The following is a 20,165-nucleotide window of genomic DNA, read 5'->3' on the forward strand; positions in this document are numbered from 1 at the left end:
AAAACAGTATTTCTTAAGGAATATTTTTCTTTGAGATAATACTTTTGACATATGACTCGCAACACATGTGGCGCTCAACGCGGACGTTTTTGGCATTATTTATTTCTAGAACGAATCGGCCAGTTGACATTTCAATCGTTATGAGAATACATAATACTGACTGAATTATAAACCTTTAAACAAGTTATGTGTTATATTAATGGATAATATAGCTACACAATATAATGTATTACAAAGTTACGTAGTTTAAGTTGATTTCATAGATGAGAGATGTTGTATCAAACAGAACCACAGAAAAAATAGCAATTCATAGTATATATAACTTACGTTATATTATGCACCTATTATGTACGTACAAATAAATGATATTTTTATATAGCTTACCTATAAATAAAATCACCGTTCGCCATTGTCATCTTGCCTTGATATATTAAGTTACTAAGATACGCTGCAGTCAGAGTACCAATATAGTGCCACATGCACTACGGATGGTTAAATTAATGGATTATTACATCGAAGAAGGAAATTTGAAAACAAAACATGTAAATGCCCTTTGTTCCGTAATTTGGTTTAGCCAACTGTCTGTTTGTTGGTCACCCATTACGCGCGAGAACATTTCCCAATACGTTGCAACATTTGTTATTCGATATTATTATCCATCATAAAAGAGTCGATTTAATTTCATAAACTGAATTGAAAACGGTGATATCCGAGGTATTAATCATTATGCGCAATAAATTTGTTAAGATGGTAACGAGTGATTTGTGAGCACTCGATAACGTACAATTAAAATTTTAACAAACACATTATACTCCCACCTTAACTACAAACATACATAATGCTTAACAAAGTTTACCATAGTGTACGGGGACCCAAAAACATAAAACAATTTTCACTTTTGGTTTATGAATGAGTTTTTTTTTCTTTCTCCAAACAAAAGTCGTACGCGTTTTTTGTGTAAAATTATTCAAATTATGGGAAAATCTCGTACCGGCATTTTGCTGGGATCTGCTTTTGTAACCGCATGACCGGAAATGTATCAGTGACTCTTTAAAAAAAAAATGTCGAATGTCCAGTACCTTCATTATTTGAAACAATAAGGATATAATATAAAGAGATAACACTCCCTGCTAATTCGAGCTGAAAATTCGTCCCTACGGAAAAGGGAATGACCAGCGGAGGGATCAAGTATCGTCACGTCATATCAGGTGGAAATTAACAAGCAAAACAAGTAGTACAGTAAAAAGCATGGACATTTACATCAATATACTGTAAGTTCTATCAGTGTGTCGCTCCCTTCCGAATACGCGTCACCTTTGTTTATTGTTTCAATATACGTCTGACTAACTGAACAAAAAAGAGACAGGAGATAAGTAACATATTAATAAAACGTTTTTAAAAATTAAAATAGCTATTTATCTCAAGTTTTTTTTTAAAAAGAAAAAACCCGCTAAGCCTCTATTTTGAGGCTTGCCAGCAGGTGAGATAGAGGGGATATGGAAGGAGGTAATGGAAAATACAGGACAACACTCAGACCAATTGAGAAAAAATCTTTCTTGGATATTTTTCTTGCAACTGGCAGGAATCGAACCCGCGACGAGAGTTTCGCATTTGGCCCTCTAACCAACTGCGCCACGGCGCCTGTCTGATTAAGATAAAAAGCGTACCAGTGAAAGGATATTCCATCGCTTATTCTATCCTTTCCAGATCGATTTGTGCAGTATCTTAGCGTACATAAAGGCATTTTAGTAATTGCGAGGAGAAAAGTATCCGTGGAATGCTTGCCACAGACTAAAGTCCGTTCTATAAACATATGCCAATTGGCCCAGGTTGAGAGAACATATTTTGGACGATCATGTTTACTCTAGTTATTTTTTTAATTTTTTTTGCACCACAACATGCCATGAGGCCTAATTACAGTGATGAATTACATCACAGAGCACCCAGGCTTGAGAAAAAACACATTTTAATTTTTGTGTTCTCACCGGGAATCGAACCCGGAACCTTCCGTGCGTGAGTCAAGCGTCTTGACCACTACACCACGGAGGCCGCCTATATATACCTCAATGGTCTCAGATGGGAAAGTGGGGTAACATAGAAGCATTACTCTTGGCATTAATTTTTGTACATTTATTAGGGGGTTCACGATAGACGCCATGCAACCTCCCCAGCCCACTATACCATAGGTTGAAAACAAGTTATGGTAAAGTGTGGTTCGAACATTGGGCCTGTTTATCCGGCTATCGTCACACTACTAATAAAAAATACGTGTGTACCCATGAACCGTCTCTTTTTTGACATCCTGTATAGCACAGAAAAGTAAGACGTCGATGCAAAATACGTACAGAGATACTAAATATTATTGAATTTTATTAGAATATAAAAATAAATGTTTTAGTTATGGTCGTAAAATTGGTAAAAGAAATATAATACTTACAATTTTATTGTTTATGGTGTCTTCTGTGGGCTGAGTGGGTGGGAAAATTAGGCAACAATTTTGTATACATTTAACAGATTCATATTTATGTGATGAAAAAATTATTTAATATGAATTTGCATAGAGAGCGAAAGGTGAGGGTTAGTAGAAATAGGACAAAAGCATTTTTTACTGATTTATATCAAACACATTGTAAATTTATTGATATGAAAAACAAATAAATCAGATTGAATCGCCTTGTGGTCCGGTCTGGTGGCTAGTATTGTGGACTCACGGATCCAAGGTTTGCACCCCGCTCTACCACAACTTGATTCCCATTTACTAATGGTAAGTTATTTACAACTCTTTGAAAATGGCCACCAAAATTGAAACATTTGGGCAAATTGGGTGAGATTCATCTAACTGAATTATTTCACCAACAAATGTTCCAGGGGCGAATCGTCAAAATAAGCAATTATGCACAGCTAACCATTTTATTTGACTTTCTATAATAATGTTTTATAGTAAATATGTTTATGCAAAAATGAATAAAATAATTGTCTTTTAAATTTATTTCAGCAGAGAGGGAAAACATTTTTGAGAAAGGAATATGGAAGTCTAGGCATTTACAGGGCTTATGACTTGTCATTAGCTGGTTTAAGTGGCCATTTTACACATTGTGTAACATTCACCATTCTGCCAATGTTTGAACATCCACATTTCCTAAACTCTTCCATCTGTTTACTTTTGTGAAGTAAAAGAACTGAAACCTTTATTACGTGTACAAATCAACTACTAGGCAACGCCTGAAAACAATTTCCCAATTTTTAAACTTCTTCTTTTACGAGGTAGTTAATTTAACAATGTTTGAGTATGTCCAAATGCTTGCAGACTGGCAGGATTTCCTCCTTAGGGAGTTATTTATATTTAAATTTTTGGTAAACATTTTTGAGAAGGGAACTAGGTGGCCACTTAAACCAGCCAATGACTAGTCATAAGCCTTGTAAATGCCTAGACTTCCATGTTCCCTTCTCAAAAATGTTTTTCCTCTCTGTTAAAATAAATTTTAATATGAATAACTCCTTAGGGAGGAAATCCAGCCAGTCTTCAAGCATTTGGACATACTCAAACATTGATTAAATAATTGTCATGTATTATAAATCACCACTATTGTTTATATCTTCCTACAGAAATATATCTACAACGTGCGCCTCATTGCGTATTGAGAGATGTTGTATCATACATAACCACAGAAAAATAGCAATTTGTAGTAACATTACTGATGTTATTTTATGTACTGTATAGGTAGAAATTTATATTTTTTAAAGTTTACCTATAAATGCAATCATCGTTCGCCACTGCTACGGCGGATTAAGGAAAAAAGTCAATTAAAAAAAAAGTCACTCATCCGCTCCCCCTTTTTCCAAATATTTCTGCTACAACAAAATATTTTCAAAACCTAATTAGTGCATGTAAGGGTTGCTTATTAAAATGCATATCATGTTGGATTTATATTTTTTTGCAACAACTATGGTAAAGGTGTATAGTGAGTTTTGCACGTTGGTTTAATTGGTGTCCTGAAAAAGAGACGGGTACGTCCAGAAACCGGTAGATAAAGAAAAGTTGGTCAATGGTTGGATACTAATATTTTGTAACATTTAGAATTCAATTGTAATTGTCTATTAATCTATATAATCGTAATTCTTCAATACATTAAAAACACCGAACTGTATTCTTTATCACCCCGGACACCGTTATATAGGTATTCCTTGGCTCATTTCTCATGCAAGTATTTATTCAGTTCAAATACCAACAAGCTTAGAGTAACAACGTTATTTAACTTATGGAGGAAGCTGAGTGGCATTTATATGGAATTCGCATATCGTGAAACTATTTGACATTTTCGCATTAATTTGATTTAATTATATGAAAACAACAATCTCAGGCTAAGTTATATTGACATTTTTTATATTGCAAGAGAGATGGTGAATATTTTAAGGTAATAAGAAAGTCTAGACAATTACCGGTCTTATAACCTCGATAAGCTTATTTACGTGATCAAATTACAGTCAATGTAATGCGAATGCCCAAAATTAGATATTCCATTCTCCTATGTTAAGATGTTATAGAATTTACCCTGAAAGCAATGCTCCCTGTCATATGACATACTATCGTCTGAAGCACAGTACAGAAATTATATTAAAAATATCATATAATTCCTGTGTGTAAACAATTGATTTTCAAAACGGTGAAATAACTAAGGGCAAAGTGCTGATACGAGCGGATGTCAAAATTGCTGACAGCCAAGGAAATAGCACACAAAATTAAGACCCCACTAGGAAGTAAAATGAATTCTGGATAATTTTAGCATTCTTTCATTTAGCCCAAAGTTACATTATTCAATAATTCAGTGAGTCAGTTCCAGTATGTAGTCCAGTTCAGTGACTCAAATGAAACGTTTTCGCAGTTACTAACTCTCTATGTTACTCTGTTCAAACAACATGTAATAAACACAATCGATGTATGAACATCATTTTCTTCTGTCAACCTCTAATTGGGTATGCTTCCATGTATCTTCATACATTATCCCTACAATGTTACTAGATGTATGGGTAATTTGTCATTCTTCTTCTTCTTCACGTGGCATGTCAGGTCCCCCCGACGTTGACGATCACTTGGGAGAAAGCTTCCCTATCCTGAGCAGTGCGAAACAGCTTTTCCACATTTCTAATCCTGGTCAATGCATGGATGTTTCGAAGCCAGAAACGCTGTTTTCTTCCGACCCCTCTACGTCCCTCGATTTTTCCCTTCATGACAAGCTGAAGTATGGCATATTTATCACCTCTCAACACATGGTCAAAATATGAAATTTTACGGAGCTTAACAGAGGGGAATAGTTCTTAATTAATTGGCTTACGTTGTACTTCATTGTTGGTTATCATATCGGTCCGAGATATTCTTAACATTCTACGGTGGATCCACATTTCAAATGCTTCAAGGCGATTTATAATAAAGAGAGAGAGAGAGAGTCCACGCCTCTACACCGTCCAGTAAGACAGACATTTGACCATTCGTTGTCTCAGCTTAAGGTTTATATTATCGTTACAAAGAATTTTTTTTATTTTGTTGAATCCTGTTTGGGCTGCTTCTATTTTGCATTTTATCTCAATGTCGGGGTCTAGATTTTTGTTTTTATATAAAATTATTTTAATTTTTAAATTTAAACCCCGTTTTTATTAACTACACATATAACTTAATAATTTATTAAGTCTCTCACCCATCTAACAATGTCAGTCACGATCAAATTCGATCACTGGTTAAAAGTTAAAATGTGGTCGAAACTAACCAAAGTACTTTTCTTTAAAAAAAAATTAACCTATTATTTTTCGTAGGTGAAAATATTTCCTTCATGATTTGAATCATATGTGTTACAATTAATACACCAGTGCAGTGCTCTAGTCACCACTGGGTACAGGCAGGGAAATGAAAATAAAAGCCTTCATTTTTTGTTGTTCTGAGCGATCAAAATATAATAATGAAAATTTTGTTTTTCAAAAAAAGGCCACCATATAAAATACGCACACAAAAAAATAGGCAAATGAGCGATCTCGAGCGGCAATCCAAAATAATTTAATTTTTATTTATTTAGAATACAAACACATGTATAGGTTAAATGATTATAAATAATGACCATACAATAACATGTATTCTCTTAATTGTAATAGAATAAAGCGACGATGGTTTAAATTATATAAAAATAATGCCGACTAAACCAAACAAAGTATTTAGTTTTATCGAATTTCTACCAGAAAATTTAGGTTATTAAGCGATAGAAATGTAATAATGAAGAATCTTTCATTCAAATAATGCTACTAAAACCATATAAAATATTCAGATATATCAACTATGTAAACAAAATATAATAAAAAAAATTATTTCATTTGCCATTTCAATATTTAAAAATGACGTACACGGATAAATAAAATGACTAACTAGTAAAAAAGGTTAAAACATTCCAAACTTACCTTAACAACTTTTGAACTTTTCGACTTTGCTGTTTTGGATAATTATACTCGATCTGGTTTGAGTCAAATCCCGAAGCAGTAAGTAGGCCTCGACGTAAACAAATGAATGCAAGAACAGGAAGAAATCGTAAAAAAAATACCCTTTAAAACGTGTTATCATTTATTTTCTATATCAGGGCCTGTGTTGAATATGATAATTATAACATAGATTACTAATTGAGGTATTTAACTAGAGTAAGCGTGAGCGTTCGAAATATGGTCCTTCAACCTGCGGCCAATTGGCATATGTTTGATAGAGCGGACTTTAGTGCGTTGCGAGCAGTCCCCGGCTACTTTTGAACTTTTGTCTCCTCGCAATTACTATAATGCCTATATGTACGCTAAGATACTGCACAAATCGACCTGGAAAAGATAGAAAAGGCGATTGTATAACCTTTCACCGGTAAATATTGTTTTTATCTCAATAAAATACTTGCATAAAATAGCTATTTAAATGTTAAAAAACGTTTTATCAATATGTTACTAGTCGTAAGCTATCTCCTGTCTCTGTCCTGCTCAGTTAGTTGGGCGTATAGTGAAACGGTAAACAAAGGTGACACGTATGCGGAAGGAGCAACATACTGAATAGAACGATACAGTAGAACGATGTAAACAGTCATTGCTTTTTACCGTTCTACGTGTTTTGCTTGCCAACGTCGACGTGATATGACGTGCGACACTTGGTCCTTCCGCTGGCTATTCCCTTTCCTCGGGGGACGACTTTTTTAGCTCGGATATGTACGGAGTGTTTTTCTCTTTATAATTATATCTCAATGAAATTACTGGGAATTTTATTTACCTATAAGTATACAATGATAAATATTTGTGAACATTTAGGTGAGCACATTGAAGATGATTGATATAAATTGAATATTTAACAAACGGTGCGCTGAAAAACAATATATTACCAGACAATAAAACGAATATTTTATTTATGACCAGAAAAACCCGTTACATGACCTTGAGCAAATAATTATGGCTATTAAAAAAGATACAGGCTGTATTTTTTTTAACATCGTGTTATATTTTGTAATCAAACCTAAATATTCATCAATAATATTTTAGGTAGGTCAGTATATCATCATCATTTCCTTCTCTGAACCCAGTGGACAGGTGGCACTGATTGGTACCCCAATCTCAGAGCGTTTGGATATTTTTTTACATGAAAGGTAAAGTGATTAGCTTCAGGAGTAAGGTATAATTTTAGGCAAACGCTCGAACCGCTGTACAGTGTGGCGGACTTATCTCCACTGTTTTTTGTTTAAGAGGCTTTTATCCGAGAGTAACCGCTAAGTCAAAAACATTGATGTGATTCTATTTGACTTAATAGGGACTAAATAGGTTCTCGCTGTTTTCCGACCAATAATGTTATGTATCAACCTTTTTTCATCGGGCAATACTACAGCCAGCTTCACCATGAAGCTTTACTATTGGGCTTGAAACCACAGTATATTGTGATAAAAAATAAACAGGAAATGGCAAAAAAACGCAACATTTTAAATTTTTATCATCCCCTTGCCATTTGCGATGATACATTGATGCCAATGCTTCATTCAATTGTTCATGCTCTTTTCATAAGCCTGCAAAGGTATGGCCTTTAGCTCTTGCAGCAAATTCTCTTTTATGGCATCAATCGTCTCAAAGCGCGTTCCTCTTAATATAAAGTTTAGTATTGGGAAAAGAAAAAAATCAGACAGAGCCAGGTCTAGGAAATACGATGCTTGGCTGATGAGATTAGTTGAATTTTCGGCCAAAACTCCAAAACAATCACCGTTGTATGAGACGGCGTTTTATCATGGTGTAAAATCTACGGATTGTCCTTCCACATTTCTTCAGTGTTTTTGGAACGGGGGGGCAGTGACGCGTTTCATACCAAAAATTCTCAATAATAAAATGCTCAATAGCACAGCAAGCTCTCGGATTGGTGACTCAATTTTTCAACACGATTTGCTTTGCCAATTAAATGTTTTCTTAGGTACTTGACGTTGCTGGACGTCCAGTATGTCTATTATCATCTAAGCATTCGAAAACATCTTTAAACCTCTTACAACATTCGTTTGCCCTTGTTTTTGACAAACACGATTCTCTAATGGCCTTATTTAACATTTTTAATGATTTGGCACACGAAATTTTATTAGCAGCATAAAATTTAAGGCACGCTCGTTGTGCCAATTTTTTATCCATTGTAAAAATCAACACACAGTAATTTTTCGACTTACTCAAACAGACGCTGACATAATACTGAGCATCCGATCACCATCAAACTTTGACAGATGGTCAAAAACAGTGCTGTCAACGTAGCTATAAAAAAAAATACCGATTGGTTCAGCGCGGGCATTTCAAATGAGAAATTCCGGTTTATTTTTGATCGTATATGTTATTCTGGCAAAGTGTAAAAAACATATTTTTTCATAGCGTTACAAATGTCAAATTTTGTGCCAAAAAATAGTATTTGCGTAGAATTTTCTTGCATTTCTTGTTTTATAGATTTGTAAGTCTTTATAGATTTGAAAAATCACTAAGATAGACCGGATCTTGTCTTGGGGTAGTAATTTTGTTTTTTTTTTGTCCAAGCTTTAATTTTATTAAGTTATATTTTATTTTATTAGTGCCTGTATTTATTTTAAGAAATTAAATTTAACATCGTTAGATGGACTGCATAAGTCCGTCAAATAAATAAATAAATTGAAATGGAAAAACTGATATTTATTAAATTTTTTAGGAAATAAATGTTGGCGCATAAAAACATATTTTAAACTCTTCTAGGAAAAGATTTTTCAAAGCTTCAAAAAGGCATCTTTCTGAAATAATTGATTGGAGGGAAAAAAAGAATTTTTATTGCGTACAATTTTAATAATCAATTGTTTTTTTTGCTGTTTTTTATTTTTATTTTTTATATTAAGGCAATCCACCCTAAGAAGGATGATTTTTTTTTGCTGTTTCTTAAGACTTAATAATGATAATTATTGGCTCCTCCTCATTTATTATTCCATAAGAAAGAGAATACTCTACAAGAGCAAGGTAAACCATTTTGTTAGTGTTCGGATGAACATAACTAGTTAAGCATTTAAAATGCTGGTCAAATATCCTAATTTGTTAATATTTTTTTCCAACGTGATTAGTCCATTTCAGTTGATAGTCTAACGTTACACTTATTTTTTACACAATATATTAAGGTTACCTAAGGTTAGATGAAGAGCTGACGATTTAGAATTGTAAAAATGAATGAAGAGAGTTTTTCCGCAATTGAGAGAAAGGAGATTCCGATATGGCCACTATTTGATTACTGTTATACATTTATTGGCTTTTACGGCAGTGTCTTCCCAGAATTTACCTTGCACAGTATTTATATTATGTTCCTAGTTACAATAGTTGGTATGTATCATAATATTCACAAACATACATATACATACATACCCATGCAAATACACATATAAGTGGCGAATGTTTATTTTATAAACAGGTAAGCTATAAAAAAATATCATTTATTTGTACCTACATATGAGGTACATAACATAATGTAAGTAATATTTACTAGAAATTGACATTTTTCTGTGGTTCTGTGTGATATAACAACTCTCATCCATGAAATTAAATCAAACGATGTAACTTCTTGATAAATTATAGTATATAGATATATTATTCATTACTTTATTACATAATTAATTAAAAATAAATAAAAAATACCACCATGAATTCAGTCGATATTAGGTATTCAATTGAAATTTCAACTGGCCGAATTGTTCTAGTAATTAATAGTGCTAAAAACGGCCGCGTGGAGCGCTATATGTCCTGCAATATGACGCATGAAAGTAATTATGGTTTTATGTCAAAAGTACCGTCTCAAAGAAAAATAGTCCTTAAGAAACAATGTTTGAAATACAGTTTTCCAAATCAAGAATCTTCAAATAATTTGTGTAATTTGCAAGTTTAATCTAGGAGGAAAAACCCGTACTGGGGTTAATACATTCAAAATATAGTAAACTTATTTGTATGAAAAAATAAGCTTTAAAAATCGGCTAGTTTCTTGGCTCACCGCAGGCGCTGGGCGCGCTTTATTAAAACTTATATTTATATTAGGATAAAAATACAAACGGTGGAAATGATTGAAAAGAAATGTCAATTATTTATCTGTTTTTCTGTAAATAAAGTTACAATAAAACATTATTATGGTTAGTCAAATATAATGGTAAGCTGCGCATAATCGCTTCTATACACGGTTCGCCCCTGACATATATACATAATAGTAAAACAAAAATATACATAAAAATCGTGAGGCTAATAATAAAAGCACCTAACATACGTAATGTGAAGATTTGGTCATTATAACCTCTTTGGTTGCGGATCGCTGTCCTTTCGTCCAGTCGTCTTCAGGAAGCCGAGTAAGTTTATTGCGATGGCTGTGGCATCAATGCTATTAATGGTTTATTGTCAAAAAATCAGGAGGCGCAAATGGACGCATTCTTTATCATTTCCTCAGGAATAATCTTGAAAATTCGCCGATCGTCATAGCGCGTATTTCTAATTTGATTGTCAAAAACCAACTACACGTCCGAATTGGCCATAAATCGAGGGATTAATTATAAACATGTGTACCAATCCAAGAAAAATACATTATTTTTTTATATATACGCCCAACGGGCATTTTAAGAATTTTTAAGAACATATTTATCCATAGTAAATTACTATAAAGGAAAATAGAAAGACACAATGATATTTAGTAAACTTGGTGGGAGTGAAAGCGGAAGAGAGGTGTTTATAATTGAATTTGATTCAGTGATCGAATGAAAGAAGACAACTTGTTATCAAAGAAATCAAGACTGGTATGTTTGTTGGCAGACCTAAGAATTCTGGGCATGGAGGAATGAAAACCATAGTTAGTTCTATGGTTGTCGGTATGAAAGAATAAGTTTCGTCTGGGGTTTCTAAATGGGATATTTCATTTATTATCTCTCTATTAGGTATTTAAATTTATAATTCAAATTAAATATATTTTTTAGTATTTATTAACATCCGTTTGTTGCAAGATACGACATTTGCAAATGTGTCCTACACAGTTTTAGCTGTCAAGAAGTTAAAACTTTAAATCGGATTGAGGTTCAACAATGTTTGATTATGTCCAAATGCTTACAGACTGGCTGGATTTCTTCCCTAGGGAGTTGTTCATATTTAAATATATTTCAACAGAGAGGGAAAACATTTTTGAGAAGGGAATATGGAAGTCTAGGCATTCACAGGGCTTATGACCTGTCATTGTCTGGTTTAAGTGGCCACTTTACGCAATGTGTAACATTCACCGTTCTGCCTATGTTTGAACATCCACATTTTCTCTACTCTTCCATCTGTTGACTTTTGTGAAGCTGAAGAGCTGAAAGATGTTCAAACATGGGCAGAATGGTGAATGTTACACAGTGTATAAAGTGGCTACTTAAACCAGCCAATGACAGGTCATAAATCCTGTGAATGCCTAGACTTCGGATTGAGGTTGGCCATTGATTGTTAGGCTAAAAGAATTGATCCTGAACATATTTTTATCTTAAATACTTAAAGAGGTACTCTGGCATTTACGAACGAGTAAAAACACGTGTATGAATGTAATTTATTGGATATAATAAATTGATGATCCATCATTAAATCGATGAGTGTTTAAGAGACAGGAAACTTTGATGAGAGGTTTAAAAAAATCAGTAGGCGGAACGTATTTATCATGGTTTAGATTTTACGTTAGGTGTGAAGCATGCCTGTTGAGTCGATATTTCAAAATTATCAAAAATTGCTTATTTAAAATAGCCTAAACGTTCTCTTCTTCTTCTTCTTTTCCACATCCGCTCTTAAGTGGACCATGTGGACATCACCAGTTGCCTCCAGGAGACCATATCGCCAGCCAAAACTTTTGCCCCCTCCCACGTCAATCCAGCGCCAGCGCCCCTTAGTTCCGCCGAATAAAGTCGAAAGATCGTCATCGACGGCCTTCCAGGACGGCGTGAACCCGCAGGTTTAAAGAAGAGGCAACTTGGGTTTAGGTTCTCTTGAGGCATGCGCAGTACGTATCCAATCCAGGTTCACCGCCGCATCCTCAAAACGCTCGTTGTAGGAGGTTGCTGCGTACGTTCTCGTACTTCAATGTTAAACTTTAATGTTACTGCTAAAACGTTAGATCAAATAAACTAAAATAATAATATTTTGAGTTTATAAATGAATGTTTCGCAATGTGTTAAGTGGCCAATTAAACCAGGCAGTGTTAGGTGATAAGTCCTTTAAATGCCTAGACTTCTATATTCCCTTCTTTTCTTTAAAATGTTATTTATCTATGTTGTAATATAAAATGAAAATATTTCATTGTTCCGTGACTGGCACCTGAAGCGCAAGACTGATCGCTTTATCTTAATGTGACACAGTCGATAGAGATACGCTGCATAAAATAAAGGGCCCTGTGCACCATTGGATGTGGATAGGGGGTTTTTCCTCTAGGTTGCAACAAATTTAGATATAATTAACTCCCAAGGGAGGAAATCCAGCATGTTTGCAATATGATGATGATAGTGATTAAGAATCAGAAAAGATATCTGTTTAGTTCAAAACCACTTTATTTATTGACATCTGCAAGTACAAAGAATAACTACATTGACAAACTTATTGCTAAAAGCAATATCTTCCAGGCAACCAAAAAACAGACTAGTCAAAAGTAGAGTTGTTCAAAAATTGGTGATAAAAAATAAAAATTACTTCAAAAGATGGGCACATTAAAAAACTTATTAATTAAATATGACAGCTGTTTTTTAATGGGGAGATGAGGCTTTATTCAAAAATAACATTTTATTCAATAAAAACACTTTATTCAATAAAAAATTGGAAAATTTAAATATACAGGTTAGTTCATATATTACGATAGAGATGGAGAACAGCTAAGAGAAGATGATATGGATTTCAAGGCATTTACAGGGCTTACGATCTCTCATCGGCTGGTTTATATGGTCACATTGTGTACTGTGTAACTATCGCCATTCTGCCTCTGTTTAAAAATTCTCATTACTTCAAATCTTCCATCTTTTGACTTTTGTGAAGTACAGGAACTAAAACCTTTATTGACGTGACGTAAATTAATGGATTTTTTTCTCACTTATAAGGCAACTCCTGAAAATAAAATTTGATTATTAAAAAATATACTTAGTATTACAATATTATAATAAGTGGCCACTTTGCACACAGTGTAAAATTTATCATTTTGCTTAAACCAGCCAATGACAGGTCATAAGCCCTGTAAATGCCTAGACTTCCATAATTCCTTCTTGAAGGTATTCTCCATTCCTGTTGCAATTTGTTAATCTTAATGACTCTCGAGGGGGTAAAATCCATTACTTTGTCTACAAACATTTGGACAAACTCAAATATTGTAATAAAACCAACTGGTCCAAGAAGAAGTTTTAAAATTGAAAAATTATTTTCAGGCGTTGCCTAGTATGTGAAATAATTCAGTCAGATGAATCTCATCACAACGATAAAGGTTTCATGTCTTTGACTTCACTCAAATCAACAAATGGAAGAATTTAAGAAATATGGATGTTCAAAGTTCAAACATAGGCAAAATGGTTAATGTTACACTGTGTGCAAAGTGGCCACCAATGAAAGATCATAAGCCCTGTAAATGCCTAGATTTCCATATTCCCTTCTTGAAGGTATTCTCCACCCCTGTTGTAATTTGTTAATATAATTAGTATGTTTAAATGTTCGTATGCATGCTTTTGCAAAGTGATTTAAAAATACTGATTTTAATTACAGCGTTTTTATATTTTTTAGCAAAACAGCTTCTTTTCTCCTCACATGATACGGGGTTATACGGATAGTCAGTTTCCTATGTTAAAGGCGGCTGAAACTATACTTACCAACCCGCCTAGCAAGTGTGGTCTTTAAATGCCAAAATTCTTTAAAACCAAAAATACATGATCACGAATAAGACAAATGGAAAAATTTGGACCAGCCAAACAGCAGTTGAGAGAAACAGGCTGAAAAAAAAGGAAAAGGTCGTACGGATTTTTAATATTTTAATGATTTACAGAACGTGCGGGTTTTAAATTTTTTTCTAAAACATTAATTAAATCTCGCAGTTTTGCACTTCTGCTAGGAGGGCATAACACTTGTATTACATATTGTACGAGTATTGTCTTGGAATGACTTAAAATAATGTCACGATTATTTTCCATTTTTAGAATCTTAAATCGGCTCTTCTGCAGAATTCATTTGATAGGTCACCATAAATGTATCCATAAAAGCGTATGTATTTTATTGAATGCAACCCGATTTCCATAAATAAACATAGAGTCAGAAGTGCTTAAAAAGTAAAATTAACCTTTGATTCAAAAATAAAATGCTATGTAAGTAAAAAAATAAATTGGTATAAAAGAAAACATAATAATTATAAAGGTGTCTTCGGATGAAAAAACAATGTCAAGAAAAATGTGCACCATTCCACGTAATTTACCAAAGTCAATATTATCCTCAGATACAACAGTCTTTGTATTGCGAAGATGCTAGGCATGCATATTTTTGTAAATATCGTCGTTCCATTTTATTGTCACAACTCTACTGCATTTCTTTCGTGCGCCATGAACGTAGACCCCGTCAATACCTATGCTCAATCCAATGAAGTCAAACGGAAAATACCTCTATTCAAAGATGTACACATTATATAAGAAGGTGTTAATTAATTATTTAATCTAACGGTTTCCGAAACAATTAAATGGCGGATCTTTCGTTACTTCCACTGTGTATTTAGATAGCAAATGACCCCAGGTCAATTGGAGAAACAATGGCGTCTTATAAACAGACAGATAATTAATCTATGTTATTGTGTGATATAGGGAGTCTATCCTGTGTAAATAAATTCCTTCTTTTCGATCTTATTTACAATCTAATGATGCTAAGAAAACTTCACCGGTACATTGATGTCTAATACATTACAGTAGCAGGCGGTGACTTTTTTAAAGGTAAGCTACATATGTATTATAGTGTTCCTAAATTTTTACCAACACAGGTACATACACATCCAACGAGTGTATTTTTCAACGATATTTTGAGTTTATCCAAATGTTTGTAGACAATTACTGGAATTCACTCCCCAAGGAATTATGACGATTAACATATTCCAACAGAGATAGAAAACATTTAAGAAAAGGAAATGTGTGTTGAAATAATGTGTAAAGTGGCTATATAAACTGATCAATGTAAGGTCATTAGCCTTGTAAATACCTAGACTTTCATATTTCGTTTTGTTTTTTTATTTCCATGGTTTATGGTATAATCCAATTCTTGAAGAAGACACTCCTTTTCGGAAATAGCGTTGGATTTGTTGGACAAATTTTGTTCATACCAACTCTCAACCAAATCTATACCTACCTACCCGTTCTTCCCATCCTGGGGCAGTCCATGTAACAATAATTCCACGTGTAAGTGCCAGGGTCCATTTTGAACATCTCAATTCCTTCAACTCTGTCATCTGTTGATGTTTGTGAAGTTAAAGAGCTTTTAAAGAAAAGAGAAAAAAGAGCTTTAATTAATTATTCCAATAAATTAGCTTCTAATTTGATTGAAAAATTGTATCACGCTTAAAAAAACAAACGAAAAATATTTTTTTTCTGTGGTTCCTCAATAATAAATTTTGGGTACAACATCATGCTTCTGCTTGAGCTGTTGACAATGGAAGACGGAATATGTATTTTAAAATAAATACAATGAATCAAATCCATCAATTCGGCTCAATAACTTTTATAATCTTTACTCAGTTTAAGGTTACCGGAACATACGTCGTTTATGTGACCGCATCGAAAGATAGACAATTTGAAAAATAAAAATGGTTAAAGATTCACCGTACAAGCAATTAAAACAACTTTCTGCTAATAACTAGTACTCAGGATAACCGTGTCTAATGTTAGTAGCCACGGGCTATATGTTTCTTCGTAAAATTACACGCTACGTACAAACTTCCTTTGTTTTCAAACCATTGTTTTTTATTTATTAAACTTGTTGTAAATAATGTAAATTGTACATTGGCGGGCTCGTTACCAAATATCAATTTCTTCCATCCTACCAATAAAATAATTGTTTTATTTAATTAATTCAAGTAAAAAAACACTTCTTCTTCTTCTTCTTCTGCAGCCTTATTCTCTCCACTGCTGGATAAAGGCCTCTTCCAAACGTCTCCATTCCTTCCTATCACCCGCTTTCATCATCCACGTTTTACCGGCAATAGATGCAATGTCGTCGACCCACCTTTTCTGTGGCCTTCCAACACTTCTTTTGTTTGCCCACGGTCTTCACTTTATTATTCTGGGTGTCCACCTGCCATCATTTTGCCTCACCAAGTGTCCTGCCCACTGCCATTTTAATTTCGCATCTCGATCCATGATTTCCACAAAACACATTTAATAGAAAACACAAAAAAAAGTTCTAAAAATAAATAAAAATGTCAAAACTGTATTTGTACATAAACTACCATAAATCAATACAATTACTCGATTAGAAAAAGGAAAAAGAGGAAAGAGAAAAGAGGAAAGGAAATATTAGGGAAGAGAAAGGAGATGTTTTTTTAAACATGATTTAAACAGAGATATTTTTTTTTTATTTTTATGTACGGTCCCAAATGAGTTTCTTAAATAACTTCTAAGAGTATAATATTTACTTTTTGCATTATATGTTTTATTAATAAAAAAATAATAAATAAAAGTACTGTAAGTAATATTTTTTCAAAGTATGCAATTTTTTTTTGCACCACAATATGCCAGGTGGCCCAATTACAGTGGTGAGTTACATCACTGAACACCCAGGCTTGAGAAAAATCATATTTTAATTGGTGCGTTCTCACCGGGAATCGAACCCGGAACCTTCCGTACGTGAGTCAAGCGTCTAGACCACTACACCATGGAGCCCGCCACAACATCTTTGATAGTGAGTGGATGGGAGATGATTCCACAGTCGAGCCGCATGGACTCTATAAGTTAAAGAAGAAAGCTTAAATCAGTCACGGAAACATCAGCGTAATCTAGAATGGGTAGTAATTATGTTGGTACGAGTGAGCATTAAGTATAAATGGGTAAGAATTTTTGCAACATTCTAAGTCTAGTGAGAGTAGACAAAAAAAAGTTTTGCGACATAATTTGTTCTATCGGATTCATGATTATATTTTACGATCCGCACGCAATGTAGCAAAGAACACTGCATTAGTATTTAAATTGCAGCGAATCTTTATTTAAATGGAACCATGGAAGGTAAGGTGAGCAGTCTACGCTTCAGGTGGCAGTCCTGGGACAATGAAAGCGCCTACCCTTTTCTCGAAACTTAAAAATAAATATTTTACGTCCACCCTGCCCGGAATCTAACCAGGACCTAAAGAATGGTTAGTGAACCTGCCAACCACTGCACAATGCAGTAAAAATTAAAAATTAAACGTCTGGGTTTTAATTTTTTTTTTTTTAATAACCCACCGATTTCGGAGCAACACGTGATTCTTTGTAAAGATATATAATTGAAAATTTAATAAAAATCCTATTTTAAGAGTTTTTCAGTCTTATATAAGGATATGGAGGTAATAAATCGAGTGTCAAGGAGTTTGTATTTGTCTGTAAATTTAATTTTACGCCCGTTTCTCTTAGGGCTGTAGTCCATAAAAAGGAAGGAAATCATTCGATTTTGCCTTTTTACAACGCTGTTTTTTTTAAAATCGACGTTTCATATCAAAAATAATTGTTCAAGGTGTTTCTGTTTACAAATATACTGAAATGTTTTATGTAACTAAAATATAATTACTTTTTGACCGGCAGATTACGCTTCTTTTCAAATTTTGATCAAACTTTGGTATTCTAATACAAACACGAAGTAATTAAGTAAAAAGTAAAAGTAAAATTGGTTTTAATGATTTGAAGATAATCTCGTCCTTTGAGGTACAATCCCGACTTGACACGGAATTATCTAACAAGTTGGGACAAAACAATTATAGTTGTGCTCTATGATAAAATTGTGTATTTTGTGCATTAAATAAATAAATAAATAATAAAATGATCAAAAGAACTGCCGCAGCTTACTCTTATTTTTTTGTTTTCAAAAATGAATACAAACATTCTAGAAACTTTAAGCTCAAAACCGCAGAAGCTATAAACTTACAACAAAATCATTCTTCTTTGAAAAAATAAAAATTCGTTTTTTTATTAATAATATTTTTTTCATTGCATTTTACACTAAACCCACAAAGGCATGGTCTGTGTGTGGGTATAATTTTATTTTATATTTCAATAAAAGCTACTATTTTTGTTCCTTCGAAAAGGGTATCTACTTAAATATTATTTTTGTTTCATGTTTTTTAAATGACAACCAAAAGCATAATTATTTCACGTAGAAATAGACAAAAATTGCACAAAATTTTATTTACTTAAAATGCTTGTATTTCTTTACAAAAACAAAAATTTTACATTACGCAGTTCACAGTTCGGCAATTCTTTTGATCAGTTTATTATATTTAAATTATTTGAACAAATGTTACTTTCTAAGTATTTGTATGAGAATCGATGTAGGTACCAAAGTTTTGTGTAAATTTGAAAAGGCGTAATCTGCTAGTCGAAAAGTAAATATATTCTAGTTACATAAATTTGTAATTTTTTTAACTGAAATACCAAAAAAAAATTACTTTATGCTTTTAATTTAAAATTTTGAAAAAAAAGAGCTTTGGCTAAATCACGTGATTTCCGTATTTTTTTATGAGACAACAGTCTTAAAAAATCTTATGTCCAATGATAGAAATATTTTTAACCATCCTATACGCGTAGTACGAATATGTTTCTAGGCTCTTCTCTGAATGGTAGTAAACTTATAACCGCTAGAACTGCTACCGAATTACCTTTGGTTTGACCCGTGCTTAGAGATTAAACTCGCAATCAACAGTAATGACAAAGATCAATTTCTTTATGATTCCACCAATCAACTCTTAAGAGTTAGCACTAAGCACCAATCAACTTACAAAAGTTCACGTTTTATGATTGTTAGATCTCTATTTTAATATTTGAGTTAACAACTAAAGTATAAATGATCGAGATATGACTGTCTTCAACAATAAACACGTTGTCACTAATTACCGCCATTTACTGCAACATTACCTACTTCTCTAAAAAAAATCCTTAAAAATAAAAACTTTTTAAGCACAATTTACAGATTTTACAGATATTTTGAGAAGGTTTTTCCTACTTTAATTTTTGTGAAATGTGATTTTCCTCAAGCTTGGATATTCTGTATTGTAATTCATAACTGTAATTGGGCCTCCTAGCCTGTTGTGTTGCAACAAAAAAATGAAATGCTTTCTATTTACACACAACCATACTATATATATATATATATATTTTAATACCGCTTGACTTTCATATATCTGTACCTTAGAGGATTAAACATCGCTAAATTATCGCAATAATGTATTTTTTACTTGAACAAAAAAATCAAAGTCAACTCGTTGTGATAACGCTTTTTGAATTTAAAAAAAATCTGCAGTCCACTCTGTTTTGATGCAAAAACATCAGTAGTTCCAGATATACTATTTTATTATGAACTACTAATATTAAAGAAAACAAAACATTATTTTACATTGAAAGGTCTTTATAGGTTTAAATTATTCCAGTTGGTTCATAAGTTATGCTATTTTGGAAATCGCA

The sequence above is a fragment of the Micrasema longulum genome, unplaced genomic scaffold (assembly GCF_059751315.1).
Source record: "Micrasema longulum isolate JH-2025_06_02 unplaced genomic scaffold, ASM5975131v1 h1tg000687l, whole genome shotgun sequence".
Taxonomy (NCBI): Eukaryota; Metazoa; Arthropoda; class Insecta; order Trichoptera; family Brachycentridae; genus Micrasema; species Micrasema longulum.